This window comes from Mastomys coucha, unplaced genomic scaffold (genome assembly GCF_008632895.1).
Source record: "Mastomys coucha isolate ucsf_1 unplaced genomic scaffold, UCSF_Mcou_1 pScaffold13, whole genome shotgun sequence".
Lineage (NCBI taxonomy): Eukaryota > Metazoa > Chordata > Mammalia > Rodentia > Muridae > Mastomys > Mastomys coucha.
In genome coordinates this window covers 66,865,675-66,883,094 of record NW_022196895.1, presented here as the reverse complement: position 1 = coordinate 66,883,094, position 17,420 = coordinate 66,865,675, and the positions used below count along the sequence as shown (strand labels likewise).

Genomic DNA, 17,420 nt, shown 5'->3' with positions numbered 1-17,420 from the left:
TAACATCCCTACAGACCCTTGGGGCCACCACTCTCCAATATGCTGGAAATGAGTGCAACAGCCTCCTTTTCTCTTGGAAATGGGAGAAGCTGAGCACAAAGTCTTTTTGATAACAGGAAAGAGAGCCTAGAGAAAAGGAAGAATCCTGGTGATTCACAATCTGATGTCTCAAAACATTAATTTGGGCTATTGATTAAAACTATTTGGGAATCCCATAGAGTTCTCTTCTGCTTTCTACTTCTAGAGTCTATAAAACTGGTTCCCTGGCTCCCTTTCCCAATTACAATTCTACTCCTCTGCCTTTATTTAAATGATTCCACACAAGGCAGTTGTGGTGCAGTCCTTTTCAGATGGAGAGCTATTTATCTTGAAAGTGACACACCCTCAGCTTATAGGCAGTGGTTGGTAGCACAGCACAGATGGGCATGAAACTGAGTGCCTTCTTCAGCACACTGCTCACATATTTTACTAGTGGATGTAAAAACACAGATGGAATGTTGGGACCAAAAACAAACAAACAAACAAACAAAAAACACTTGGGTCTTTTGGAAATCCCATATATTCCACCCTTCACAGTACAACCAAGTTAACTACTAAGTTTCTACCGTCTCTCTGCTCTGTCCCTCCAGCAGGGAACTTGGGAGTGTGGTTCCTAAAGAATTTAAAATAGATTAGAAAGAAGCATCCTCTGTTATCGTTATCTTTTTCTCCTCAAGCAGAAGAATACATGCTTATTTGAATTTTGCATCAGAGAATGCTTTAACAAAGGTACTAGGAGCAAAGAGCAGACACCATGTTGGAAGACAAGGAAAATGAGAACATACTGAAAAAGGCACAGGGAAAGTGACAGTAAACATTGCTCACAATGTTTAATTGACAGTTTCACAGAATTGTCCAACCTTCAGAAGCTTTCAAGGGACCACTCAGACCCAGACATCAGACTTCTCCTCTTTCCTTGTAATCAGACACTCAACAGTCAAGCCTAACTTCTAGACCTTTTTTCCAGTGTTGTGAGGAGATTAAGTTGAAAGAACTATAATCTTTTCTGGGTGATTCCAATGCAACTTCTACTGTCTTAAGAGATTAGACCATTTTACTTCAAAATAAGCTCTCTTTTAACATGCGGCCAAGTAGAAAATGAGGAGTAGCCTGAAGGGAAAGCCTTCAATTGAATGTAAAATAGTAAAATTGTTGCTTCTAAGGTAAGGAAAAAGATAAGGACAACTATTCGATCTATTTTTAATGTTATATACTAATGGAAATCTTAGGCAGAACAATTAAACAAGGAAAAAATTATTGAAGAAAAAAACAGAATTAAAATTATCTGTAGTTGCAGACAATATGATATCATATGTCTTTAAAGTGGAAGAATTTAAGGATTTTAAAGTGTTAGAAATGACAACTTCAGTATGTTTTTAGGACACTAAATTCACATATAGTTGGTTCAATATACAGAGTATTGTACTCTAACACTGAACAATCTGAAACAGACACTAAGAAGATAGCTTCACCTGATATCCCACTTCCCCTCTCACCCCATCTCCACCCAGTTACCACCTTCCATCTACCTCTGATGACTATTCTATTTCCCCTTCTGAGTGAAATTCAGGCATCTTCCCTTAAGCCCACCTTGTTATTTAGCTTGTTTGGGTCTGTGGACTCTAGTGTGGGTATCCTGTAGTTTATGGATAGTTTCCACTTATAAGTGAGTATATACCATGCATGTAGGAAGAGGCAGGGAGGAGTGAATGGAAATCAGTGGGCAGGGGGGTTGTGGGATGTGCCTGAGATCCAGGGAGTCTATGAAGATGACTCAAATTGAGACTCCTAGAAGTGGGGAATATGGAGCCTGAAGTGTTCACCTCCTTTAGTCAGGCAGGATTCTCAGTGGAGGGTTAAGGACACCAAACCAACCATAAAACCTTACACCCAAAATTTGTCCTGCCTACAAGAAATACAGGGGAAAAGATGGAACAATGTCTGGGGGAATGGCCAACCAATGACTGGCCCAAACTCGGGCCCATCCCATGGGCAAGAACCAGTCCCTGACACTATTAATAATACTCTGTTTTGCTTGCAGACAGGAGCCTAGCTCTGTTCTTTGAGAGGCTCCACCCAGCATCTGACTCAGACAGATGTAGACACCCATGGCCAAACATTATACGGAGTTCAGGGAGTCTTGTGGAAGAGTTTGAGGAAGGATTGAGGGACCCAAGGGGATAGGAACCTCACAAGAAAACTAAGAGAGTCAACTACCCTGGACCCTTGGGGGCTCCTAGAGACTGAACCACCAAACAAACATACATGGGCTAGATCTAGCTGCTCTCTGTTGCACACACTTCACAGTTGTGCAGCTTTGTCTTCAAAGAGGCCCCCAACAACTGGAGCAGATGCTGTCGCTGTCGACCCTGTCCCACTAACAAGGCTACCTCTCTGGCCTCAGTGGGATGTCCATAGTCCTGCAGTGACTTGATGTGCTTTACCTTCTTCCATGAGAGTTCCTGAACCTTGGAAGCGGTGGTATATCTATCCCATTTAGGGCCAAGAGCTTCGCCAACCTTTATTCTCAGTACTTTGGCCAGTGATAGGTTTCTCCATTAACAACTGCTAAAACAACACTGTCTATTGCCGTTGTTTATGGCTTCCCAACAGGAATTTATAGTGGGACGCTATTGTTAGATATCATACAGGTAGATTATAAGGCCTAGAAAAATTAAGCTTGAAGATTATTCCTCTCACCTAGACTTCATAGTAGCAGATGTTATGCAGCCTGATAGTAGAGAAATGTTATCAGCAGTTTTACCCAACTGGGAATCCTGAGGTCTTTGAAATGTGTGAGACAATTATAAGCCTTCTTGGCCATGCATGGCATGACTGTCCTGAGAACAACCAATTAACTTCTGATTGAGCCATCTCCATGGTAGGGAACTGATTGCTGTTCTATAAATCTGATCAAGAGTTTTCTGCAGAGTTCACAGACTCATGAGAGGAATTTACTATTCTGTATTGATAAATGGTTGTGTTGCCTAACTGCTTCCTAAATACTTATTTCTATATCCATGACTTAGTTCTTTAAAACAATATGAAAAATAATCTTCTATGTGTAGGGAAATGGCCCAGTACATAAAAGCACTTGCTGAGTAAGCCTAACGACCTGAGTTTTATCCCCGAAACACACATAAAAAGCCATGTGTGTTGGTACACATCTGTAAAACTAGTCCTCTTAGGTCAAGATGGAAAGTAGATACAGAATTTCCCATGAACACTCACAGACCAGCATACACTGAGTGTGCTACATAGCAACAGAAACAAGAGAAACTTTACCTAAACAAAGTTTACATATATGCAGTGTGGTATAAGACTACTAGTAGTCACAGGCACACATGTGTATATACATGGATAGACACATGCAAACACACATACATATATAGACATAATACACAAATGCTAAAATAAATAAATAATTTTTGTATATACCTCTTAATTTCAAATTTTTCAACAACATGTCAATAAGTCAAAGCAAAAAGTCCTGTCATGAAAACACATATGTGCCAATAGAGAACAATAATGAATTCAGAAATAAACCTTCACAATAGACAGTTTAACCACTTTCAACAGTTGTGACAACACAAATAGGAGAAAGATAATTTCCTTCAACAAGTGGTGCTAAGAAATAAAAGATATTACACACAAAATAAGTGAATTTTAACAGATATATTATGTAGCTAAAATAGTTCTAAGTAGATAAAATAAGAATAATACAATACTGAAAGCTATATTTTAAAACATTTAATTTTAAATTCAATGCTTTACTATATTGATGTTAACAATGACTTCTTGACTATGACATTAAAATCATTAGTAACTAAGTAAGGTAAATTGAACTATATCAAAGTTGAAAATTTCTGTCCATTGAAGGATACTTTCAGCTGTTTGAGAAAACTGATGCATAGTGATAGTGTGTCAAGTCAAAATAGTCATCTTCAGAAGACATCAAAAAATCCTCCTACAATGTAACAACAAAGATTAAAACAGGCAAAGGATTTGAATGAGTGCTCCAAAGACAATATGCAAAATAGCCAGCCACATAAAATGATGCCTAACAGTGCTAATCAATGCACCAATACAGTGAAAGATTGGCTAAAAAATAAAAAGAAGATCCTTCCCAACTCTTTTTGTAAAATAGATGGGAGTAAAAAAAAAATGGTGCAACATCTCTTCTTTCAAAACAAAACAACAAAACATCTAGTTTTTTGATGTTTTTTTAATTAATGACAAAATCAGCAATTTTACCTCTAGCTGTATATTTAAAATAATTGAAAGCAGATTCCAAAGAGTTATTTTCATTCCTCAATGTATTGCAGCACTGTTTAAAATAACTGGTGAAAACAAATTATGTGTACATCAACAGAAAAATAGATAAACAAAATATATAATAATCATATTGCTGTGCTTTGAAGGCAAAATGCCTTCTATAGAATAATGCATTTGACTATTTGGTCACCAACTAGTGTCAGCTGTTTGCTAGCAAGTAGATGTGAGGAGGGAAGTCTGGACCTGCCAGGTCTCTCTGGGGCTGAGCAGGATGGTAAATGTCTGCAACCAAAAACCATACTGGGTCAGAGGTCTTGTTAAAGCAGAAACTCTGCAACTGAAGCTTTATGGCAGTGATTTGCTTATATAGACAAGGCAGGGAGGTGGGGATAGAAGTATGAGGTGAGATGACATATGGGGTGATGTGAGATGATGAGGGGTGTGGGGTGATCTCATGGGGCCTACAAGAGCCTGATATAGCTGTCTTCTGAGAGGCTCTGGCAGTACCTGACAAATACAGAAGTGGATGCTCACAGCCATTCATTGGACTGAGCACAGGGTTCCCAATGTAGGAGCTAGAGAAAGGACCCAACGAGCTGAAGGAGTTTACAGCCTCATAGGAGGAACAACGATATGAACTAACCAATACCCCCAGATCTCCCAGGGACTAAACCACCAACCAAAAGAGTACATATGGAGGGACTCAGGGCTCCAGCTGCATATGTAGCAGAGGATGACCTTGTGGGGCATCAATGAGAGGAGAAGCCCTTGGTCTTGTGAAGATTCTATGCCCCAGTGTAGGGGAATGCCAGGACAGGGAAGTGGGAGTGGGTGGGTTAGTGAGCAGGGGGAGGAGGGATGGGATGGGGGGGAGGTTTCAGAGGGGAAATGAGAAAAGGGAATAAAATTAGAAATGTAAATAAAGAAAATATCTAATAAAAAAGAAATTTATACATCAGTGGTAGCTAGGCAGAGGCAGTCTCACTCAGGTCAGTAGGTGGTGCTGAGTCATTCTCAAGGGGAAGCAAATGACAGGTATAGAAAATCGAGCCAGGCTTGGGTTTGTCCTCAAGGCCCAAACCAAGGCCAAATAGAGCCCAACAAACTAATGGTCCTGTTTGTGTTGTGGGAACTTTAGAAACCCCTCTTGAAAAAGTGGGTCTCTTGAAGTTCTGTTGCCTGGCTCCATTTCCTGTTGTCCGCTGCAATATGACCAGATACTTTCCCCACTACAGCTCTGTATTCTCTGACCATGCCGGATACATCCTCTTGTACTAAAATCTAGAATCAACCCTTCTACTCTGCATTGTTGGTTTTTTTTTTCATGTATTTAGTTATAGCAATGAGAAAAGTGATTAATGTGGATATAGTTGAATATTACTCAGGCATCAAAATGTGATTCTGGCATATGTTATAACATGATTAAATGTTAAGGACATATGTAAGGCTCACCCTTCATTGAGGAAACATCTCTTTGCAACAGACAAAGGCCACTACAGAAACCCACAAATAGTCAAAATGCAGAGTTGTGGATCCTAGTCCCAGTGGGTTTATCTAGAAACCACACCTGCCCCTAAAGCTCAGGAAACATTGTAAAAGAATTCAAGAGCTAGGAGAAGAGAGAGTTTGATGTGGAATTGTATCTCCTACATCAAAGCTATACCCCAAATCTCTCACCAACATGAGAACCTTGTACCCTGTATAAGGATTATTAATAAGCATGCCAAACTGCAAAAGGAAAAGTCCATGAGACCTCAACAAGGCCTATAGGCAAAAATTATAGATAAAGGAGGAAAGCTGGGAATGGGAGATGTAGCCGTCTGCAGGGAAGAACACACCAAGTGGTTATCCAGTGTCAAATGATCAACCTGAAAATGTATCAAAAGGTAACTTTATATGGACTGAACAGGTTATATATACAAATATATATGCATGTATGCAATAACACTGAAAAAAAGAGGCTAGGAATTTGAAGAGAAGGAAACTGTAAATGGGAGGATTTAGAGGGGAGGAAGGAACAGAAGAAATGTAATTAATTCATAATCTCAGGAATAAAAATAAATATTTTAAAAGATATATTCTGTGTCTTTCCATTTACATGACATATCTAGGATAGTTGAGTCAATAAAATAAAAAATATCCTAGAGAGCTGTCCAGGCACTGTAGATCAGGACAAACAATTGTTATTTAATGGGTGCAGAGTAATTTCACAGAATGCAAAAGTACAGAAAATTGCTTTCACAGCACAATGAACATCATACTACTAAGCTTTTTGCTTGATAATTATTTAAAGGTAAGTTTAATGCAAAGAGCATTTCATCACAATTAAATGTTTTGGTTTTTTGTTTTTGTTTTCAAAGCACGAGATCTTGGTAGCAGAGATAGAGAAAAGTTTCTGAGTGTCACCCATGGATTTCTTTGGGCCGCGTTGGTTCACAGCTCCTTTAAGAGCCCTGGGTCATTCCTCCTTTACTCCAGAACACATCTGATGAATCCCAGCCCAAAGCAACTTTTCCCACTTGAGTTTTATATCTGACACCTAAGGATTTTCAGTGTCTATCCAAAAGCAACCACTCTATCAAAGTTTTCATTTCATCTTTAGGTAGTTTTATATCCCAAGAATACTTCCACACTAAACTATATAAAACCACAAGTCTTCCAGGAGAGTTTTAATAATCTCTTCAAAGCTTTAAAACAACTGTAATAATAAAACTTGCATCATTGATACCTCCCAACTAAAGGAGGAATTATTTGGCCATTCTTTACAGGACTTCATCTTCCTAAAGGATATTTCTTAAACACATCAGCATCTTTCAAGTTGAATATTCTCTGTGAAATTTTCTACCTCCATCCTGGGTATAAAACCGCATCAATGTTTTTAATGTTGCCCTTGCAACTCCACAAAATGGTATGTTCTTTAGATCACAAACATTGCCTTAAGAAACGTTACATCTTCACCACACCCACAGGCACTTTAGGAAATGTCTTAAACAAGATACTGCATGATTTATGAAGTCAGTTCTTAGCCAGTTTTCCCTCGCCCATTAGCCATGAAAGCTATTTCGACTCTCTCAGATCCCTCTTCAAATTTCACTTGCTTAATGAAGCCGTTCCAAAAAGGCAGTGAATTGGGCTTCTGGGACATAACAATGAAAATTGAAAGAATCCACCAACCACGTCACTGTGGTGTAAATCATTCATCCTCCCCTGAGGACTTTTTACATCAGCAATTTCTCAGTCTTACCTTGATTGTCAGTTCATGAAGCTCAAATTATGACTCTATATTCTTCTCTTCATCTGGGGTGGGATAATTGATACCAGTTGTTACTCTTGCAATTTCTCTCACTGTAAAGATTTCCCCACACTCCTACCTCTCTGAACCTCTGAGCTTATTTATTCAATATTATTGGGTACATTGGCCATGAGCTATATGAAAAATGGGAGTTGGAGAGGTCGTTTAATTAAGAATTTTAACTCTAGTTTTGCTCACTCTGCAGTTATGTGCGAGTCCTTTATTGATCCCAGATCTCCGTTTCCTCATCTATTAAAAATAAGTGTGGCAGAGGCTCCCAAAGATCATGTCTTCATCTCCTAATGTACAATCAAGCTTCCATTAGAGCAGCCAAATCCACATATATTCAAAGAGAAGCTCCTATCCCCTTCCATAGGGTAGGGTGCCTGGCTAACAGAGTGGCTCTATCACTTATAACATTTTACTTCTATCCTAACGCTAAAATGTGTGGCTCAGAATGCCACCATTAGGCTAGCTCTCCCCAAGATGAGGGGAAGGTCAAGGGTCATGTGTAGCCATTGTCTTTATGATCGTGATCTCAAAGTGTTATCTGGCTTCTTGGCCAGAAAGGGATCACATGCTCATGAAAAGGCATATGGGACATGTAGTCTCTACCAGAGTCCTCCTGCAAAGTCATATGGGAAATGTAGTCTCCAGCAGAGTTCCACTCCAAAGTCAGGTGCTCTGTTTTTTTTTTTTAAAGATAAAAAGAAGAATGTCTAGGCTGCCTCTAAAAAACATTAAGAATGTTTAAGATTCTGTTTTTACCTAGCCTGCTAGAAAACAAGTTTGCTTAACACAGATTCCTCAATACTGGCCAAGACCCAGGACCCCAGGGTCAGTATGAAAAGTAAATTACTCACTAGGCTTCAGACTGTGTGTCAGCAAACTTGCTTCCTATCATTACCCACAAAGCATGGCAGATATCTTCCTGCATATAGACTCTGTTAGAGTTGGTTGTACCACAAGAGAGAAACTTTCAATTTAATGAATTCAATTTTTCTATTATGACAAGAACACGCTTATACTTTTCGTCTAGAATGAAAGATTATTTCTATTCTTCAAGGTTGTTTGTTATATAAGCCTCTTTGGAAAGGCAATCCAGGAACCAGGCAGCAAGATACATACTTGCAATCGTAGCCTGTTGAAGGCTGAGGCAGTAGGCTAATACGTTCAAGAAGTGCCTGGACTCTACAGCAAGACCTGATATCAAAAACTAATGGCGGAGAAGGAAAATAAGGGAGAGTAGAAGAGAGAAGAGTATTGTCTGGTCATAGCATGTACAGATAACCAAGTGGCACATGGGTAATTATTCTCCAGTATAGAAGACTATATTAAAAGTGAGAGGATGCCAGTACTAAGTGTGCTGTGGGAATGGGCACATGGCAAGACTTTTCCAGAGATGGCCCTTTGCCTCTGCTATATCTTCTAATTCTATAGTATCTAGTATCTGAAAGGGTGTGTGCCTGCTGAAGGACCAAGATGTACTTCCATACCTGAATGTAGACATTTACGATGCTGACAAATTGTTCCTTAAATCCAAGCCTCGGTCTCAGGGTGGTGAATGAATTTAATGTGTTGTGATATGAAAGTTATTATTTAGTGTGAGGGCCCTTGACTGGAACACCAGCCACTTAGCATCTAGGTTCAGATTTCCTATTAATTTGATTTCTGATCTTGAGTATGCCACTTAACATTTAACCTCAATTTGTTTATTCTGTATAATGAGTTGCTAATGTCTTTTCCTGTGTCTCAAGTTTGACTTGAACCAAACCACTAATTACAGTCTGAAAACTTGGTGAACTATGGTTCCTGGACAATGTCTCCAGCTCTAGGACCTGTGTATCGAATTCTCTAAGCTCTTCTGGCCATCTTTAGGGATATTTTCCATGTGTTCCACAGAAGAGAAAGAAAATATTCTTTACCTTAAACCTATATACAGATTGTTCTTATTTCAAGGTACGTTCAACAGGAGCTAAGTGATTTATTAACAACTTAATTCCTTTTGGATTTGTCTATAACATGTTTTTCATATCACAAGAATATCAGCTGCTGTCCTGGAGCATAGAGGAAGTGTTGAAGGTGATCTCAGTAGAGTCACTGGAGGAGAGGTTGATTGCCCTTCTGTCAAGTTCTTGCCATCTTTAATATGAATGACCCCTCCTGTGATGATTCTTTTCTTTCATCTAATTGCTTCAACAGACAATTAAAGCCTGCGAATCCCTTTAATCCCATCTTCAATAAAAACCTACAAAACACTTCCCCTCGTATATTATCTCCTTTTTATCGATGATCTTCTGTCTGTGCCACTAATTCTTAGATGCTTTCATGTTTTAATTAGTTTTCGATATTGGTTCTCAAGTTAAACTTCCCAGTGAAAGCAGAGAGGGGCTATCCCTGCCTATTTGGTCTGCTACTTTGTACCATTTTGATCCTCGTGTTACTTTTAATAACATTATTTTTAATTAAATTTTTCTTAAAATTATTTTCTTTAATTAAAATTAAAATTTTCTTAAAATTTCTTATCTTTTCCGACTAGTCCTGCAGGATTTCAGCTCCAAATACTCAATTTAGATTCCAATTGTGTTTTATGTTTTCTCTTTTTTTAAAAAGATTTCAGGATTCCTGGGTAGCTTTTTATAATGTTTTAGCACATTCATAATAAGCATTCTCCTTTTATAACATTTTCACTATTATAATTTAGTTTTTATTTCATTGTTATTTTTATTCAAAGTAACAAATACATATAGCTTAGGAATCAAAAACAACATAAGGGCTCCAGGAGAAAAACATCAATTCTAGTTTCTTTGCCTCCCTCCCTTTGCTTCTCAGTCCCCAGAGGCAAACTCTTTAACTGCTTGCATTTTGTTTCTCTAAGGCTCAACTCCAAATACTTAATTAGCACATTTATACCACTATGTCTTATCTGTTGGGCTCCCAGGATGATACATGAAACTTTCTCTCACTCAAATGACTCAACTCCACCTCCTCAGCTCCTTCTATTTATAATTTTATTAGCATTTCCCCCACCCCCAAACATCTCTGAAACAACAACAAAAATATTTTTCACTCCATGCCTTGATCCAAACTAATGGGCTGCACCTCTTGCCTCCTCACTTTACAAGACCACAGGATGGACTGGAAAGCTGCCTCCCTCTGGTGAGCCGTCCTCCACTGCTCATTTCTCTAGATGGTATATACACTTCCAACGATAACGCGGTTTGCCATTTTACTCTGTTCTGTAGTCTTAGTCCAGTCTCCTGTTGCTTATCTCTAGAATAGTTGTGAAAGATAAATATCAGTGATAATTAAATTGCTAAGGTATGTTAATAATGTAGGTAGTAAACTGTAACTTGATTTACTTTTTGAGTATAATATTCTCTCCTTAAGTATAATATTCATGGAAAACACTTCCATTGGATATTTTTTCCCTCTTAGCGGGCATTCCTAAATTCCTGCTCATATTTTCTATGCTTGTGTGTTGCTTCCCTTCCCTTCCTCCAGAAGAATTATCTTCCTTATTCTATTACATGAACTAATTGTTTTCTAACCTAGTGAATAGATTTCCCTTTACCCCCAGCTGCTTTGACTCCTGGGCTTCTTCCATCATTGTTATTACGTGTATGCTGTAGTGAGGGATGGTGCACACACACTTGACACAGTGCCAGTGTGGAGATCTGAGCTCAGTTTTGTGCAGTTGGTTTTCTCCTTCCATCTTTCCATGGAAAGATGGGGGTCCATGGGGGATAGAATTCACATAATCAAACTTGTGTGACATCTCTCCAGTCTCTGAATCCTGTTTTCTGCATCTTATGTCTTCTTTCTTAGCTCGTTCTCTCATTTTTTCTGGAGAATATCCCCAAACAACTCTTTAAGAAATGGTAGCTCAAGAGCTCAATGAGTCTGAAAATGGTTTAATTATATCAAGATACTGGATGTACTACTTTTCATCCTAGACTATGCCTATTGTTCTATTGGTAAAATGTATAAATACACAGTTGTGTGGGCAATTGTGTGGGCCTGCTCATGGGCAAGACCTTTCTTTGATATCTATGAAACTCCATTGTGATGTCACTACTATTTCTTTATGCATTCTTCATACTTAAAACTATCTGGTTTGTGTCAATCAGAACACATGTTCTTATTCAATGATGGGAATTATTCTTCAAATTTTATTTTGCTAGGTGCTACCTTCTTTCTAGCCTGAAAATTTACATTTCACTCCAACACATTATACAGTCACCTCTTAGAGATAATTTTACCACCTCCCATGACCAAAGCCCTACCCATATTCTGATGACTCTTCAATTTATATATCAACTTATACTCCCTCTGTACCGATAGACTTGTAGATCTATACATTCATTTCTATACTAAACTTACTTATTAAATTTTAAGTCATCACAAATTCAGAAAAGGCCAAATAAAAGTCTCAGTTTCCCCAAAGAAGAGCAACTCTCCCTCCCATGGCTATCAGCTACCAATAGCTCCTATGAAGGAGTCAGGTCTACAAACCACTGTTTCATCCATTCTTCATTTGCCTTGTACAGGTAACCCTAGCTGGTAAACTTTGTGCAAAACAGCCATGCCATGTTCAGAAGTCAACATGTCATAGCTTTCTTTCCTACCTGACATAAAGTTCCCTGAGCCTTGGATTCTAGGCAGTTGATATAAATAACCCTTAGAAGGATCAGCACTCAGAGTTATTTGAACTAGGCACTTTGACCAGTTATATGGCCACTAGTAGGTTAGTCATGTCCCAGTAAATGGCCTTGTCCCCATTTGCCAATAGCTACCACATGTTCAACTCATTGCACTATTAATAACAGAAAACAGTCTTTAAAATTACATGGAATTGGCAGGAAGACGGTGGGTTCTTTTTTGGCACATCAACAGAAAAGGAAAATAGAATGCCTTCTTTCTTCCCATTATGCCTAGCCTCAAGTATTTTGTTACAGCAATGAAAAATGAGGACTGATACAGTCATTAAGTGTTGTTTGTTCTTAATAATTCTGTCTCAATTTTTTGCAGTTACAAAAGAGAAATAATAAATTATTTCCCTTTAAGAAACTTTCTGTGTGAAATAAGACATCCAAATTCATCTCCTACTCCCATGCTAGAATACAGCACACAGTCAGAAAAGTAACTGTTAATGTACAACTCTGAAAATTTCAAAAAAAGAGACATCTATACACCTGATTAAGGAAATCCCTAAGCCTTAGCGCAGTTGGCATGGGTCCTAGAGCTGCTTGTTGTCATCAGAACACGGGTTTAACTGAAAACCTGCTTGACTGTAAGCAAAATACATATTTAATATGGAAAAAAGTTAAATTTTAAATTATCTAATCTTTAAAGTGTTTTTTTCAATATATTTGAGCATGACAGTACACAACTGTGATCTAGTATAACCAAGAGCTGATGCAGGAAGGTCAGGTGTTCAAAGCCAGCCTTTGTCATACAGAAAGTTGAAGGCCAAGGTGAGGAAAGGGAAATTTTATCATTTTCACATAAAATACATAGGAAAAATGTAAACATTTTAGGCAACTCACAATGAGAAAAAGCAAATATTATTTCAGATGGAGTAAAAGAAAAAGAAACAAGAAGAAAATATCAAAAGCCATTATATTACTGCTATATGAATTATGCACTTACATGAAAAACTAAGCAAACCCCTGAACCACAAAAGCATTTGATCATTTCTCACTTAGCTTCACTAAAGGTCAAATGAAGAAGAGTTACAGCATATCATACTGATAACAATTTTTAATAACATATAACAGTATATGTAAAAATATTGGAAAGTAGATTCCAATCACACATTGTTAGTATGATTTTTAAAATGAGACTATTTCTTAAAAAATTATTTATAAATGTATATAGAATCTATTTTTTCTGTACCATTTGAATTAAAAGCTCCATTTTAAGGAAATTATGACACAGAATTGTGAAAAATTTACTGACTGGTATAAACATGACAGTGTTTGTGTTGTCTTGTCAGAAAACATCACGGAAGAGGGAGTGAGAAGCCTGTAACAACCAGAATCCCTGGAAGTCTCTTGAGAACCATTCTCTCAATAGTGGGCAGCGTGAACCAGAGCAGAACAATGCCAACATCAATGGAGATGTTGACACAGAAACGGGGAATTTCATGGGGCCCCACACATAGACAAAGAACTATAGAAAATTAACAATACTGCAGAAAAATGGAGAATTAGTTTCTCCCGGGGATGAGTCCCTTTATTGGCTATCCTACACAGAGTGGTCAGTCTTGAAACCATACACATGTAAAGAACAAAGATAGGCTCAGCATAGCGTGTGTGTATGTGTTTGTGTGTGTGTGTGTATACATACTTATGCGTCTAACAATAATATCAAAGATAAGGAGCTATCAGAGAACATGGGATGGTGACATGGAAATTTCTGGAAATGTCAGGTGATACAGACTCATGTCGTGTCTTACTGATACAGACTCAAGTCATGAGGTAGCCTCACGTGTTGTTTTGTTCAGGCAAGACCCATGGGAGTACAAGTGATGTTTGGAGAAAGTATAAATAGGACTCCACAGACAGTGACAGAACACTAGCTTGTATAGTGCTCTGTAAGTCTTCATTGGCTTTGCATCCTCATCTTCACAGATCTTCACTTCTCTGAGAGAAGTGTAGCGGAGAACTTCTGGTATCTCAGCTGGTCCTGGTCGCTCCCTCCAACTTGAGCAGATTTGATGGAGGACTGGTGGTCTCTGCTAGATCATGCCACTGCTGCTGGTCCATGTTTGCTATCCTGACCCTATTGAACTGGACCACTGGTATCCTGACAGAGATTGGAACCACCCCAAGAAACTACTGCTAAATAGGTCCACATCTCCTTGTCCTCATTACCATCTTTTCTCCCCTACCTTTGGTCTATGGGCTAAAAGCAGGGTCAAAACATTTGAGAACCCTTACTAAAAGTAAGTTTAAAAATTTTTAAGCCTACAAGAGGGGTTAGAAGGAGGGTAGCTGAGAGGAGATGGAGGGAGAAATTAGAGAATAGAAAATTATATACTCCAATTTAAAACATTTAAAGGAGGAAAAATGTAAAGAATCAAACTATCTTAATATATTTTGGAGAAAATTGGAATTAAGCATAGTCATAAAATGGAGTAATCCATAACACTCCCCCCAAAAAAGAAACTGTGAGGTAAGTCTGTATACCAACAAGGAAAGGTGAAAGTACCTTATTAAATTATAAAAGAAAATTACTGATAACTGCATGAGTTTCAAATCTATTGTGTTAAAATGGAAAGAAACAGAGTAAAGCACATATTGCACTATTCTGTTTCCTGAAGGGTCCAGAAGCAGCAAGTCTAGGAAAACACACATCATGGTTTCTTGTAGAGGAAGACACAGAGTTTGATTGCTGATGGCCATGGGCATCTCTTTGAAGTGATGGGAAGATTTTTACATGGAATGGCTGTGAGAGCTGATGAGCTGACTCATAGTATGAAATTCATGCCTTAGGAAAGCTAAGGTTCCTAAAGCCATCAGCAGATCCTTATAATACTTTCCTGTGCATATGTAAGTCTATTTAAACTACCACAAAGTCTGCCTTGGGACATCTCAACATTGTTTGAATTTTTGCTAATAAATACTAATTTTGCAGACAGAACAATTTATAGATAGGATGGTCACAGAGATACATAGCCACAATTCCAACACCCAGAAAGCTGAAGCAAGTATGTCGTAAGCTCAGCTTGGACTACATACTGAATTTGAGACTAGCATAAGCTACAGAGCAAGACTCTACTTCAAAACACAAACAAATGACCAAAACCACTAAGTCTAGATAACTATCTTTCAATGTCTTGAATTGGACATGGTTTTTCTACCTACCACTGTCCCCAAAATACAACCCAATTTCACACACTCTCATTTAGAGATGAGAGATTGGTACATGTAGTCAATGTAGACAAATAAAGGATAGGTCATTTTTACTCTCAACATTATGGAATACAATGTAACAAAAAAAATGTCACTAACATTGAACACTATTCTAAATGCTTAAATCAATCCACATATTAATCCACTCAGCTCCTCAACCTAACCACTATGCATTTGGTGGAGACGATAGAGCTGGTGAATGAAAATCAGACACATAATCCAATGAGTCACACTTCAATGCCTGGGAAATGAAACCAGTATCAAACAGGCAGACCCGGGATGTGGCCATATTATCTACCATCATATCATACAAATCAGTTCTTTTCTCTTCTTTCCTAGTTATCCATACTCAACCTGAATAAAACACAACTTACATTCTAATATGTACATTTGAAGTTTATGTGGAATAGCTACATGTATAACATTTTTACAATTTAAATGTATTCCACATATACTCTTTCCATTTGCCACATTGAAGCTAATTGTCTCTTTTCTCTGAAATGTAACAGAGAAGGTGCTCAAGCAATATTGATTGAATTATAATTGATGCTTTCTCTAAACATTCTTAACATTAAATACATTTATTTATTTGGAACATACACAAATGTCATGGCACATGATCAGAGGACAACTTGGTGTAGGTCGCTTCTTTCCTTCCACTGTGTAGGTCCTGTGGATTAAGCTCAGGTCATCAATCTTGGAAACAATATTTACCCACTGAACTGTCTCACCAGCCATGTGCTGCTTTCAATATTTCTCTCCTCAGTCCAAATTGGCCAATACTTTTTGGAAACCATCTTTTAAAACAGCAGTGAAAGGGCACAATATAAAAGGCAAATACCCTCTTTTCTTTCAAGTTTCATCACATCAGAAAGCCAGATTCAGGAGCGACTTACACAATAGAAGATTACAACTCATCACAGCTCAGTCAATTTTATACTCTCACTGTCAAGTAATTACAATGCTTTCCTTTCCAGTTGTCTTTGAGAATAAAGGAAAAGCAGATCTTCAGATGCAATGGTTTTGTGTAACATCTCATCTATCGTGTTTTGTAAATACTAGACGAGCTTTGACCAATTTGACGTAGAGCTGGATTTTTTTTTATTAGATGTTTTCTTTATTTACAGTATCTCCTTTCCCAAATTCCCGTCCAAAAGAAAAAAGAAAAAGAAAATAAAATTAGAAAAAAAATAAAAATTAAAAAAAACTAAAACAAAAAACTAAAACAATTCCCTGTTCCCTCACCCCTCCCCCTCCTCACCACCCCACCTTGTCCCACTTCCTGGCCCTGGCATTCCCCTACACTGGGGCATAGAGCCTTCACAGGGCCAAGGTCCTCTCCTCACATTGATGACCGATTTGGCCATCCTCTGCTACACATGCAGCTGGAGCCATGAGTCCCCCCCATGTGTACTCTTTGGTTGGAGTTTAGTCCCTGGGAGCTCTGAGGGTACTAGTTAGTTCATATTGTTGTTCATGCTAAGGGGCTGCAAACCCTTCAGCTCCTTGGGTCCTTTCTCTAGCTCCTTCATTGGGAGCCTGTACTCAGTGCAATGGTTGGCTGTGAGCCTCTACATCTGTATTAGTCATGTATTGTGAGAACCTCTCAGGAGACAGCTATCTCAGGCTCCTGTCATCCAGCACTTGTTGGCATCCATAATATGTCTAGATTTGATGACTGAATATGGGTAGGATTCCCACTTGGAACAGTCTCTGAATTGTCCTTCCTTTAGTCTCTGCTCCAAAGTTAGTCTCTACAACTCCTCCCATGGGCATTTTGCTCCCCCTTTTAAGAAGGAACAAAGTATCTTCATTTTGGGCTTCCTCCTTCTTGAGTTTCTTGTGGTTTGTAGTTTGTACTTTGTGTATTCTGATCTTCTAGGCTAATATCCACT

General features: G+C 38.3%; 1 long non-coding RNA gene across 1 annotated transcript in view; it reads right to left on the bottom strand.

Moving 5' to 3' along the window:
* Positions 1–10,600: 10,600 nt before the first annotated feature.
* The window catches only part of LOC116087714, a 13,781-nt gene continuing 6,961 nt past the window's right edge, over positions 10,601–17,420 (bottom strand). The window contains exon 2 of the long non-coding RNA XR_004117579.1: positions 10,601–10,879. This is a non-coding gene — a long non-coding RNA (uncharacterized LOC116087714). The remainder of the gene's footprint in view (positions 10,880–17,420) is intronic.